At 47.6% G+C, this 8326-nt stretch overlaps 1 long non-coding RNA gene across 1 annotated transcript; it reads right to left on the bottom strand.

Annotated features, from left to right (window-relative positions):
- Nucleotides 1-4690: 4690 nt before the first annotated feature.
- On the bottom strand, nucleotides 4691-7085 carry LOC306814208. The gene is made up of 2 exons (XR_013777111.1): nucleotides 5235-7085; nucleotides 4691-5140 (listed from the first exon to the last, which is right to left on the bottom strand). It is a non-coding gene; the product is annotated as an uncharacterized lncRNA (long non-coding RNA).
- Between the last annotated feature and the right edge of the window lie 1241 nt (nucleotides 7086-8326).

Here is an 8326-nt window from a genome sequence, read left to right as displayed (position 1 = left end):
GGGGGCAGGCCCCCTGGCCTTTGTTGAGTCCCTGGCAGGATCACAGATTCCCAGAAGGGTTTGACTGGTGGATGTGAGTCTGGCTGGAAACCTGTGGGCATGAAGCTACTGAGATGGGGAGCCACAGCCAGAGCTGGAGAGGAGATGTGAGAGCAGGGTAAGACATGGTCCTGTGGTCCCCAGGGGTCCATCAGTTACACTCTGGGTGAGGAGTGAGCTGGAGCACCTCCTTGTGGCCTGGGAACCAGAGTGCTCCCACGACCTCTTCTCTCAGGACACTGCATTTACAGCATTAATCTGATCTTTACAGTGGGCTTGGGCCTGCTTTAACCGGTCAGTGTCCTCCTGCTTCTTGGCACTATTATGGCCAGTCACATCAACCACTGCTGGTCAAACTAAAGTGTCAGTATAAAGAAGTTCATTCTTCCCCTGGGCTGGCTGTTGAGGACACAGACATGAGAGTCATGAACCCTAGCCCTGACCCAGCAAAGGTGTGCAGGGGGAGCAGAGGGTTGTGGAGCTGGGGACGGGCCCACCTCAACATGGATGTGTCACCCACCCCACCCACCCCTGACCTGCAACACTGCACATCATCTGTGTGCCTTAGAGGCCCCTCACCTCCCTGGGTCCCCAGCCAGCCTCAGAGTTTCTCTCCCCCTAAGTCCTCAATTCCCCATCCTCGATGTCTTTATTCTCACAGATCAGTTTCTCCCTGAATATCCTCACCTCTGGCTGACCCCATCACCTGGAGGGTCCCACCTGGGGCAGCACTGCAGAGTGGCTCAAAAACACCTTGTTTAAGACCCAAGTCAGTCCCAAGTTAGGAGTGACACAATAAATTGCTGAGCTCAACCAGTTTATTTCAAGACAAAGTTCAGTTCATAATTTTTTTGGAGTCTGGTGTGTGGAGATTTAGATGAACAGCAAAGCACAGCTGGCTCACTGTAGCTCCAGGAGGAAATTCCTCCATGTGGGGAATTCAGATCTAAAGCATGGATCCATACAGAGTGACTATTTTACAGAATAAAAAGCAAAAACTAAAAATTACCCAAAATTCACACCTTTTTTGCTCAACTCAGCTATCAGCTCTATTCATGCCGTTAAGGCCCTGTAATGCACTTAGTATTTCATCCTATGATAAAAAAAGCTTTAGCCTTAAATAAAACCTCAGATCTGGCTTTTTTGAGGCAGTTTTGGGCAATGAAGGGGCTTGGAGGGAGAAAAGTCCTGCTTGGCTTCATTTTTGAGAGAAAAAGCCTCTTCTCAGAGCAGAAGAAATTACAAAATGGAAAAAAATAAGTGAAATTATGACATTTTATCCCAATAAAATGCGTAAGAAAAGGGAAAGGCCACTGGAGGGCAGAACTGGGCAAATTGATGACACTTAAAAAACTTAGGCCCTTCCCCTCCCACCCCCCTCCACACACACCCCCCGCCCCTCCAAAGCAGGATATGCTTTAATTCTGGGAGGGTTTAGGGGTATTTTTGGATCTGTTTCTTACCCACATCCACTGCTAGTACTGAAAACAACAAATCTTATTTTCAGTTAAAAGGGGAGAGTCTTCTCAAAAACAATGGGGTTGGGGATTTATCAGCACTTTCTCCTCAAGGCAGCAGTGCAGAGGCCACCATTTCTTTAACAAGTTCCTTCCTAATTTGAGGATTTCTTTCTTGTGTGCACTGTTTCAAGGTAGAAAATCCCATTTCCCACTGTGCTAGGTGCTCCCTTGGGAAGAAAGCCCAAAATGGAGCAAACATACTGAAAACCAGAGGATTAAAAGTACAGACCCCCGTGGTCTTCACTGGAGCTATATTTTCTGTCTTCTGGATATAACAAGCTGCTGATTTTAAAAAGTGGCTTTTGAGCTCCATTTTTACAAGCACTAACCAACACCAACAAATTATTAACCTGAACCCATCCCCCAAATCCACCTCTTTTCAATTACAGTGGACCTCAATGAGGAGCAGGGAGGTTTAACACACCCACCACCATGGAGGGCTGCAGTCCTCACTCAGGTTTCTCCCTTCATGCCTGCTGCACTTCCCTTGGAAGCACACTTCCCTTCTCAGTCCAATCTTGAGGTGCTAGTGAAAGAGGAGCAGCATGGGGAGAAGCAGGAGGCAATGGTTAAAACTCCTCCCCCTGGGAATGCTCCTCCTCAAGCCCCAAACCCTGACAAAATGCACCCTGGTCTCCAGGTTTGTGGAAAAAACCTCGACTCGTGAAAAAAGAACAACCCTTCAGATACTCCCCACAGCCTCTTTCATGGGGTGGTATGAGGTGTGCCTGTCACTCATAAGGGTTTCAGGGTCCACAGGCCCCTTTGGGAGGGCTGCAAGGTGCTTCTGCTGCCTCTGCTCTAGGAATGGGGCTGTGCACCATCCACACCCAACCATCTGCACTCCCAGCTGCTGATAGGATGCTGTTGATCTGCCCTTCAGAAAAAACAGGCTCATTTCCTCCCTACACCCTTACTGGAAGCCAGCTGTGGGCCTACTGAGTTACACAAAAAGGCAGGCTTTTTTGTTGGTTTTGTTGTTGTTGTTGTTGTTGTTTGGGTTTGTTTTGTTTGGTTTTTTTGGGTTTGATTTTTTTTTTTGTGTGTGTGTTTGTTTGTTTGTATGGACTTTCAAATTAAATAATCCATAAAGCTTTTCAGATGAAAAGTGGATGGAGCAGGATGCTGTAAAGAACTGTTTCACTTTTACAAATCACTGGACCTTGTCTTTCAAGGAAAAGACCAACCTCACCCTGAGCCAAACAGGGAAACAGCTAGTTACACAACTGAGCAGGGCTGCAATGTGGGTTTAGCTGTGACTTGTGTTTTGTCAGGGCCCTTGTCTAAAATTAGGGTCCGGAAGATAGAAATTGCTGCCCTTGTGATAGTTTCTCCTCTTCCTCAGACCAATGTGAAGAGTACATGTGGATGGGGAGACAAGTCTGGCAGCAAAGGAGTGACTGGGACTGCAAGAGGCAGAGACCTGCCCAGTCCTGCCTGTGCTTGCTGATAACAGCACTTCATTACATGGCCAAACCCTAATAACAACCTTCTGCTGCTTCAAGATACTGGTTCATTTAGTTTTTTTCCCCTTCTATTCACTTGTAGGCAGCGAAATGGGATATGAAATCCTGTCTGTGGCCTCTCCCCCTGCTTACATCCTGGCAATGAATACAAAACCCTGAAAAGGCCCCAGCCTGAGTGATCCTGGGAGACATGAAGTGTGGTTTTAACCCACTTCCCCTAACTTCTCCACAAATCCTAAGCAGAAAAGTTTCCACTTGCAAAACTTTTTCATGGGACATCTAGCATCAGCAACAAAGCCGATTTTCTTCCTCAAAGTGAGTTTCTGAACGATTTTAGGGATGTTCTCCCTGTTTTTCTGTTCCATACTTCCACTGATAAGCAGCTGAGGAACTAAAATACCTCTGTTCTCCCACTGTGAAGCAAAAGAGTGAAATATGATTGTTAAATTAGATGTTATAAAGAAAATGAAATAGGGCTGTGGGGGGAGTGGGGCTGTTAGTTGTTGAATGGTGTGTTTGTTGGGGTGGTGGAAGTGTCTGCACTTGGGACATTCATAGTGGATTTTTCGGGGGACTCAGGGACAGAGGGTGAGCAGAGCTGGCCCCTCACCCAGCCAGAGCAGTGGCTGGAGTTGTTCACCTGCGAAACTGGCTGAGCGAAAGGCAAAGATTTCAGTCTGGCTAACAGCATCACGGAAGGCCACCCACCCACCAGCATAATCCAGAACCACCTCGATGCATTGGAGAGTGTGGTTGGGGGGCAGAGACATGGGGCTGGACCAGGTGAGAGCCTGCAGCCGCCCCTATCACTGCTCACGGCCCAAACCCCATGTTCAGGGCTGAGGCTGAAGCAGCTCTTATGGGACACGAATTCCCAAGCCGCCCCCAGTACCCAGCTGGCACCGGGATGAACTTTCACAGCCCAGCAATGCCAGCTCCCTACAAAGCCCTGCTGACCCAAAACACAGCAAAGACACTCAAAACACTCCATTCCTGAGGGCAGAGGAGCTGGGGGTGATTCCCAGCACCCTGCAGTCCGGCCATCCGATGGCATCAAGATTTGGGGATGAGCTGTGGCTGGATCCCAGGTCATGGTTGCTGGCAAGGAGAGGGATGTTCATGAGGCTGTATGCACTGGAAGATCACCTCCAAAAATTGCATCAGAGCATCAGCTCCAGGCACTGAACCCAAATGGAGGTTCTCTAAGTCCCTGAAGCTGTACTCACCTCCCCAGTATCCCTCTGAGTCTTCCTCCAGAAAGCATTCCAAGATGTCTGGAAATGGAAGGTGACTCCAGAGATTTTTACCTCTGGATCTGGCCCTGGGCCTTCCCCATATCCACTCAATCTCTGTTGCATGGAGAAGGCAAGACTGCCTAAGGTGGAAGACACAACTCCTTTCATCTGGGGCATCACCTCCCTCTACACATAATTATTATCCTAATTTTGGTGCTAATGAACCATCAACAGAATTCTGCACCTCCCATCTTCAGATTTTATCCCTTAAGACTAATCAAGAATAAATCCCTGATTTTCTTTTAATTAAATAAGCATTTGTGATGCTTTCACTTTCCAGACAAATCTGTCAATACTGTGTTTCTGTGCCCTGCCAGAACCACCCCAGTTTCCCATTTCTGCTTAATTAATTCCCTTTTTTTTTTGCCAATTTTTACCTTCCAAGTACCTTTAAATTGTGCCACTGCATCTGCCAGCGGGCTGGTTTTTGGGATAAAATCCTCAAGCTGTTTCTAGTTCTGACATCAACAGCACTGATGGCTGCACCTTCCTCTCTGTGCATCTTGAGGGGAGCAAAATTGGGTATTTAATGCCAAGAAATTCCAAAATTTCCTTTCCCCATTACTAGAAAACCACTGAGACATCTTTGGTTCCCTGGGCAAGGCTCACACTTCTGCAAGATGTGATGGAAGATTCCCCCATCATCGGCAAGTTCTGGATTAACTGTCAACCCCCCATCCCCCAGCCCCAAAGCAAAAATCCCGGAGGAAAAGAATGCAGGGTGAGAAGATGATCCAAAAAATGGAGGATTTGGGGCCAAAACTGGTGATCCTGGTGATGTTTTTTGGCTCCAATACCTGCTCAAGGTGGTTTGGCCATCCTGGAGAGGAAGGGACAAAGATGCTTAGAGCTGCTTTCCTGTGAGTAAAAGCCGAAACGGGGGAAGCAGATTCTGGGACAAAGTTTTGGCTCACCCGTAGCAGGTCACCATCTGGTTGCTGGCACTTGGCCTGGAGCTTTGCACAGCATTGCTGAATCCATGACGCCTTGGGCAGCTTCACCATGTTGCTGTTCCTCCAATCTCCAGGACAGGCAATGGAACCAGGAATGAAATCGTGACTTCTGGTCCCTCGGCAGCTGGTGGAGCCCTTTCAGCATTGCCCGCAGCTTCTGCTTCTCAGCAATGACTCAAATCTGGGGCATGAAGAAGGAGGATGCTGGAGGGAGGATGAAGCAGTTTGGCCCCCACAGTGCAGCCACCAGCATCTCCTGCCTTTTCTCCTCTGCTGCCGCCATCAGCCTAGCATAGCACTCATCCTCCTCTTGAAAGGTTTTTAGGGAAGCTTCAAACTGCTTCTGAAGGGAAAAGGGGTTTATACTCCTTGAGAAGGGAAGAAAAGGAGGAAAGGGGGCTGGGATCCCTAAAGCACCAGGGATACAGGCAGTGCAGATGGCCCCATCCTCACCTGGCTCTGCAGCTGCACTGAAGCAGATATGTACATGCATATCCATGTTATAATTAACTTCATAGTTAATGCTGCACACACACCCTCTCTGTATCTTTACAGTTGTGCAAACACACAGTATAAGAGGCATTACAGGTCTCCTAGACAGGCCGGGAGATCCCATCTCTGTAAGGTCTCCTGTAAAGAAGTTCCCACCATACCTTAAAAAGTTCCCACCACCCTTCAGTTTCCATCCCACTCCTTGCACCCCCAGCCAGGTCCAAACCCCCTTTGGGGATTCCCATTTCCCCTCTGCGCCCAGAAGCCAAATAGAAGCCCTCCACATTGCAGGCACTGGGTTAGAGCAGAGTTTCAAATCTCCAATATTTGGTTTTGGTCCCAAAACTACCACCCCCTGGACTGTTTCATGCTTAACCTTCACCAAATTGCAGCACGTCAGCTCAGTTTTGGCTTCTAGATGCTTGCCTTGCTTTTTTTCCCCTAAAAAAGACAGGGGAAAGCTTTGCCTCTGCTAAAAATACATATTATGGGGGCTGAGTTTTAAGAGAAAGTAGCGTGGCTCAGGCAGGGGGGATTTACAGGCAGAAGAGAATGCAGCTGGGGCCTAGGAGGGACGAGCAGTTTCCAGGGTGAGTTCTCACCCCTCCGGCTGCACGGGGGAAGCAGAGGGCGGCCAGGAGAGGGCTCCAGGAGTCAAGGAATAAAGCAGGAACGTAGCACACCAGCAGAGCGCCCTGAAGCTCATGTGAATGGCAGCTTGGAGCGGCTGCGATAAAGTGAAATAAAACCTCACCGTGGTGCGTCTTGTAACTATAATAACGTCAACGAAGTTCCGATATAATATATCTCAGTTTAATATAAGGCTTGTCTATCTTTAAATCTAATTGCAAATTTTATTATAGAGCTATAAAAATGATAATAAACACATAAAATAATGTTTAAAGTACTAATCAGGAATTAAAGTTATGAATAAGATAGATAAAACAGTAAAAATATGTTCGATATTCCCAAAGAGTTGTAAAATCTGGTGTGCCCCAAAATTGATCACCTTTGTCTCGTTCACGGGAAAAAAAAATTAGAGAGAAATTATGGGGAATGAACTGCACTGGGCATTCGTAACTCCCAAAAAACCTGCTGTTTATAGCCCCAGATTTGCCTCTACCAGGGGGCATGGGGGCAGGGTGCATAGAAAACTCCCTTCTCATTGTCTGACCTCCGGCAAGAGTCACTGATTCCTCGAGGAGTGGAGAAGGATAGGGACGGCGAAACCGAGCCCAAACAAACCCAAAGTCTGATCTCTCGGGGGGAAAAGAAAAAGAAAAGTAAAATTTAAAAATTAAAATAAAGAACAAATTTAAATACTTCTCTCTCTCTCTATTACTATTATTATTATTATTATGCTTTCTTCTAAGAAACGCCCTGAGATTACTTTATTAACAGCAGATCAACTTAATGCTTAATTAATTTTTATTTATTTCAGGCACTTATTGTTCTTTCCAAAGAAGAATCTTAACCTACATAAAGATTCTGCAGCAGCTAGAAAAGTCAGGGCTATGCTAAGTATAAATATTTTCCCAGAAATTTACTCCCCAGGGTGAGGTGACGGTGAAGGGGCTGCACGAAGGGGGCGGGCGAGGCCGGGGGGTGACTGTCGCCTCTGACAGACGTCGCCAAAAGGGCTTCACCGAGACGGGGGCGAGCTGTGAATGAAATGTAGAGAGCAGAATGAAATAAATGCAACTATAGAGCCGCACCGCGGGACGGGACGGGCGCGGTCCCGCCGGAGCCGCCGCTTTTCGCGCTGGTTATGGTGTGTGGCTCGGGGGACAGCCGAGTGCCCACAGCCAGGGCCGGGACAGCGCTTCCAGGGCGGGGAGGAGCGGGACGTGCTGCTCCAAATCAAGGCCGAGTAGTTTAGCCCCGGGACAGCTCAGCCACTCCGCACCCACGAACCCGCGTATCCCGCTGCCCCTTGCCCACCTGCTCCCTCCTCCCTGGCCCAGCTGAACCAAGAAATACCTTAAAATCTAGCCCACGCATACACACACACGCACAAAAGGAACATCAGGGGTGGTTATTTTGGGGTCTTTTTGTTTTTGTTTGTTGGTTTGTTTGGTTTGAGGTCTTTTTGTTTGTTTGTTTGTTTGTTTTTCCCTCTTTAATTCATGTCCTACATGGTGAGCAGCGGCACAAGATTAGTTACTAATCAAAGCAGCTGGGAGGGGAGCTTGTCATATAATGCCGGCCACGGGTTTGAGTACAGACTCACAAACGGGACGGGACTACTGTGGAACGCATCTCGGGCTGTTTATTTTCAGCATCAGTCTCATTACGTGGTTGTGACAGTGGGAAGATGCCAGCAGCTCATGTCCTTGGCTGCAGCTGCAGAACTGGCGTTGCAACACACTTTAAAATTTTTTTGACCAATCACAAAAAGCAAAAGCACATTGACAATAGTTTTATCGAACCACTATAAGCACACCTAAGCTGAAACAATGATTGCCTATTTCGAATACAATACCTGCTCTTAAGCCTTAAACTACAATGCACAGAGCTCCACTATTAAGTTAGAACTTCCTATTATCTTGCTAAATATATAT

Source organism: Erithacus rubecula, assembly GCF_903797595.1.
Source record: "Erithacus rubecula genome assembly, chromosome: Z".
Classification (NCBI taxonomy): Eukaryota; Metazoa; Chordata; class Aves; order Passeriformes; family Muscicapidae; genus Erithacus; species Erithacus rubecula.
This window is presented reverse-complemented; position numbering and strand designations above follow the sequence as displayed.